Genomic DNA, 6,161 nt, shown 5'->3' on the forward strand with positions numbered 1-6,161 from the left:
CACTGTTGCCAAGCCATCTGTTAAGACAGAGATCTTAATATAATTATTAAAAATGATTTTTAAAACAATATGTGTGCACCTTACCGATACACCCCCTTATCTCTTTTTGTCCTTCAGTATATGAATGGTTGTCCTAGGTAACACCCCCATTAAGCAAGTGGGATACATCTAATATATATATGGGGTGACCCTTTTTCTTTGTTGGTTCAAGGTAACCAAATATCCATTCATATAACAGTGTGCAGATAAAGTTGGTTCTCTTCAATGATTAGAGATCTCAGTAATACTAGCTGCTCCTCCACTTCCTGGTCATTTGTAGGTGGAGCCTGATACCGCACTGGGAGAGTGGCAGCCAGGGGCCAAATACATCAAGCATTAGTCATTTGGTTAGAATGTACTGTAAACTAGAAGCACACAGCGTTGCTTGGAGTTTGCAAGTGAAAAATATTTAGGAGTAATTTATTTTAAATGTTGAACAGATGGGAAAGTGTGGTGAGCAGTCTCATTAAAATGGATTGGGATACCAGAACTTGTGTTGTCTACTAAGACTGCAATTTTGTGCTTGCGGTGCCTCAGTGTCACTCTATTGATGTCAGGAGGACACAAAATATTGAGAAGACAAATATTGCATTGGCATGGAGGATTCTATTTCCAGACTTAATTTAAAACCATCAAATAAAATTAAAAGAAAATCCTTTCTTCTGTCCCTTTAAGGAAAATTCACAAACATGAAAAATGCAGACCCACTCTTTCTATTTATTTGCAAAGTACATGTATTTATCTGTGTATATCATTGTGCAAGCCCACTAACTGGCACCTGGCAGTATCACCAGATAATCCATTTGAGTCAACTTTTCAGGTTTTTGAAACTACCTAGAAATAGATCCATTATGGCGGAAACAGAGGAACTAGACATCAATGTCCAAACAAGGAATTTGGAAAATTGCCTTTATTAATCATGAGCATGAGGGGGCATTGGGACTGTATTTGTTATATGTGTCATTTTGTGAATGTCATCTTTTCATTAATAGTAGAAAGAGCAATAAAGTTTTCCGCACTAGGATATAGATAGTTTTAGTCTGGGAATTTGGGACTCAGTAGTTTGGATAAATATCTTTCCTAGTATTATTTAGATGCCCCTGTTGGGTGCAACCCTCCAATTATAGTAATATGAAAAATTACAAAAGACCTGATATGCACCAAACATAATCACCATCTGTGCCTTACCAATAATAAAAGTTATCTGTAGTACTATTAATAGTTAGTAGCCCTTGTATATGCGGACTGTGACAAATTAATTTTGAGTGCAAAACACACTGTTACTATGTGCCATTGTGACTAACTATAAGTTTGAGTAGTACCCGACAATAGTGATTAGCATTAACAAATTTTATTAACAGTAATATTCTTCACTAGTAGAGAAACATACGGGCAACAATACTTTTGTCATGATCGTCTGGCTGCATGAAATTCATGTGTAAAGAACACTGTGACCATAAGGGAAATACAATATCAGAAGTGTTAATCCAAAATTATATATACTCATGATATTAGAGTCACAATTTAGATAATTTACGTGACCATTATGGATACTCAATTACAGATGTGTATCTAAGTGCAACTAATTGGTGTTACAGTATATCATACACTAGATACTTATTATCCACACTGTGAACTGTGTACCATAAATATTTCAGTCCAGCACAAGACATCAGTATTAGTGTGTGTGAATTATTGGTAGCACGCACGAGGTGACTCGCAATATATATATATATATATATATATATATATATATATATTATATACAATGGAGAATGAGGGCGGCACTCACGCAGACTGTTGCAGGTGTAGAAAAATCAGTTTTATTGATCCGACATGTTTCGGGGACTAGCCCCGTCCTCAGGGCCTTAACAACCCAAACTGAACATAAGACAAACATATATACCCTACCCAAACCATACAATCATGATAAAATGCCACTCACCTGCTCCACGGCGCCATGCTGACTTCCAGACGCCGAACAGCGCTGTCACGTCGCTCACCCCTGGCGTCATCCACCAGCGCCGCGTCTCCATCTCCTAGGTAACCAGACGCTACGCTCGCTGGGCGCCGGGGGATACTCTGTTGTACCGTGCTGACGACCCGTGATGTCATCTTACGGCGCTAGTAGTGCGGTTACCGTGGCAACCATACAAAGCTGGGTGATAAAAACAGAACAAAGACATACAAAAAAATATATAAACAATATGTTGCATCACTGCCCTACCACCTAGATGATAATGGGTTATCGACACATGACAACATGTTGTAAGAACTATACTAAGCTTTAAAAAAGCTATGACATTCTGATGCTGACCTATATAACAATCTGAAGATCTCTACAGACTAAACCACAGTTTACAGAGATAGAGGTTGATACTTTTACCAAATAATATATAATATATGGTATAAAAGCCATTTCTAGCCCCTACACTATGGCATAATTACTAAACATTTAATGTAGGGAAAATTCAGTCCTTACAAAAAACTCTGAAGGCCAAGATTTTCATTCAGGCCTCGAGGGGATAGGGTTCCCAGTTTATAAATCCATCTGGACTCATGTTGTAATAATGCTCGATCCCTATCTCCCCCTCTTAGTGTCTTGGGGACATGGTCTATCAGGATGGCCCTAATACTAGCCACCCCATGTTTAAATTCCAAACAGTGGCGAGCAAACGGTTAGTCACTCTGACCCTTTTCTAATGCTTTTTTAATTGCACTCCTATGTAGGGCCATGCGTTCACGGAACTGGCGTATGGTCTTACCCACATAGGCAAGACCACATGGGCATGTCAAAAGGTACACCACATGTGTGGAAGTGCATGTTAGGCGATGTTTAATGGGGATCTTCTTACCAGTTAGGGGATGGTTAAATGTATTTCCCGTCATTAGTGTGTTGCAAGTAGCGCAACCCAAACACCTAAAGCACCCCAATTTAGTTCTCAAAAAATGGGTTTCCTGTGCGCTGGTGAGTTGGGTGACGTCTAATTTGACTATGTGGTCACTGATGTTCCGGCCCCTTGTGTAACTAGGCAACAGTGAGGTATGGGCCAATGATGACAAAGCTCCATCCGTCTGTATGATAGGCCATAATGCTTTAGCCTTTTTAATGTTCCTATTTGAGGCCGTGGTAAATTTAGTGACCCAAGGGAGTTTGGGGTTATTATTCCTTCTGGATTTAACTGCGGGGCATAATGCTTGTTCTCGTGGAACACTAAGGGCTTTAGATTTTGCTTTTTCTAGTTCCCCTAAGGGGTAACCCCGTTGTGCAAACTTAAGCAGCATGTTATCCATGGCTGACTCAGTATCATTTGGATCTGATGTAATGCGTCTAACCCTCATAAATTGGGAAAAGGGTAAACCCCTTTTCAATGAACCAGGGTGAAAACTGCGATAGTCTAGTAGCATGTTTCTATCAGTCGTCTTAACAAATAAAGATGTTGACAGTTTGCCCTGATTGATGGTAATGGCCACGTCAAGGTAATTAACCGTAGTATCATCAATGATATACGTGAATTGTACAGGGTGCTGGGTTGCGTTATGGACCTCCCACAAGTTAATCAACTCCTCTCTAGACCCCTGCCATAATACTATTAAATCATCAATGTACCTTCTAAAATAAACCACCTTAGGCTCAATAATAGGGTCCAGGTGGAACATTTGGGTTTCCACCTGATACATAAATGCGTTTGCGTACGATGGGGCCACAGCGGACCCCATCGCACACCCCGCAAGTTGCAAGAAAAATCGACCATTAAAGACAAAATAATTCCGTCTTAAGACCTTGTCCAACAATGACAGAAAAAATGATATATCTGGACCTTAATAGATGGCATTATCTTGAATAAGGGCTCTCACAGCTTCAATACCCGCCTCATGCGGTATACATGTGTATAAGCTGGTGACATCCGAACTGCAAAGCAACACCCCCTCAGGTAAATCACCCAGGGCTTGTAGCTGTAGCAGAAGGGATGTGGTATCTTTTAAATAAGAAGGGAGAGATTGAATACATGGGTTCAAATAGGCATCTAAGTATACAGAAATAGGGTAGTATAACGACCCTCTAGCAGACACAATAGGCCTGCCAGGCGGGTCCACCAAAGTTTTATGAACCTTAGGCACCGTGTAAAACAACGGGGCCTTAGGATGTTCAATAGTAAGAGCCCTTACTACATCATCTACAATTATGCCCTGTACCTTAGCTGTTAACAGAAATGTATCTAATTCCCTTTTAAATTCTTTGGTAGGGTCCATCGTGAGCCTCTTATAAACCTTGGTATCTTTAAGTTGACGCTCACATTCTTTAATATATTCATCAAGGTTTAGTATCACGATAGACCCGCCCTTATCAGCCTTACGAACTACTATGTCAGTTCGAAGGGACAAGTTCCGCAGGGTAATCATCTCAGATCTAGTAAGGTTAAGATGAATCTGATCCGACTTAGAACTAATGTCCTCAGTCTCCAACATCCGCAAAAATGTCCTGATTGAAGGATTCAGGCTCGGGGGGTCAAAGTTAGATCGCGGGGCTATCCGGCGTAACTGAATGGGAACCTCAGACTCTGAACGATTAACGGACCGTGAGTTGAAGTATTCCTGCCGCCTCAAAGTTCTTCCTAATCTATGTAATTCCACTTTCTTTTCCAAAGGATCCGGGAGAACAGTGGGCACAAAAGACAGTCCTTTCGCTAATAGATGATATTCTTGGTCTGTTAATGGTGCCGAAGATAGATTAAAAACCAATTCTTTTAAGCTCTTGGCGGTTTTTGTGCGAATGATCCTTTGATTTTGTTTCGCCCTCCGCGTCCTCTCCCTCTTCCTGGTTGGGGGGTACGATTGGACCGGGTGCGAATGCCCTGTGCTCCTTGGCCTAAAGGGAAGGCTCCTTCAGACTGGGATGTACTGCCAGCGGGTCCTTCTGAGTCGCTTGCTGAGGTACTGGCCCCCGTGCGTTGTTCCCTCCGCCATCGTGAGTTTGAACATCAGTGACCACATAGTCAAATTAGACGTCACCCAACTCACCAGCGCACAGGAAACCCATTTTTTGAGAACTAAATTGGGGTGCTTTAGGTGTTTGGGTTGCGCTACTTGCAACACACTAATGACGGGAAATACCTTTAACCATCCCCTAACTGGTAAGAAGATCCCCATTAAACATCGCCTAACATGCACTTCCACACATGTGGTGTACCTTTTGACATGCCCATGTGGTCTTGCCTATGTGGGTAAGACCATACGCCAGTTCCGTGAACGCATGGCCCTACATAGGAGTGCAATTAAAAAAGCATTAGAAAAGGGTCAGAGTGACCAACCGTTTGCTCGCCACTGTTTGGAATTTAAACATGGGGTGGCTAGTATTAGGGCCATCCTGATAGACCATGTCCCCAAGACACTAAGAGGGGGAGATAGGGATCGAGCATTATTACAACATGAGTCCAGATGGATTTATAAACTGGGAACCCTATCCCCTCGAGGCCTGAATGAAAATCTTGGCCTTCAGAGTTTTTTGTAAGGACTGAATTTTCCCTACATTAAATGTTTAGTAATTATGCCATAGTGTAGGGGCTAGAAATGGCTTTTATACCATATATTATATATTATTTGGTAAAAGTATCAACCTCTATCTCTGTAAACTGTGGTTTAGTCTGTAGAGATCTTCAGATTGTTATATAGGTCAGCATCAGAATGTCATAGCTTTTTTAAAGCTTAGTATAGTTCTTACAACATGTTGTCATGTGTCGATAACCCATTATCATCTAGGTGGTAGGGCAGTGATGCAACATATTGTTTATATATTTTTTTGTATGTCTTTGTTCTGTTTTTATCACCCAGCTTTGTATGGTTGCCACGGTAACCGCACTACTAGCGCCGTAAGATGACATCACGGGTCGTCAGCACGGTACAACAGAGTATCCCCCGGCGCCCAGCGAGCGTAGCGTCTGGTTACCTAGGAGATGGAGACGCGGCGCTGCTGGATGACGCCAGGGGTGAGCAACGTGACAGCGCTGTTCGGCGTCTGGAAGTCAGCATGGCGCCGTGGAGCAGGTGAGTGGCATTTTATCATGATTGTATGGTTTGGGTAGGGTATATATGTTTGTCTTATGTTCAGTTTGGGTTGTTAA

Source organism: Pseudophryne corroboree, chromosome 5 (genome assembly GCF_028390025.1).
Source record: "Pseudophryne corroboree isolate aPseCor3 chromosome 5, aPseCor3.hap2, whole genome shotgun sequence".
NCBI lineage: Eukaryota > Metazoa > Chordata > Amphibia > Anura > Myobatrachidae > Pseudophryne > Pseudophryne corroboree.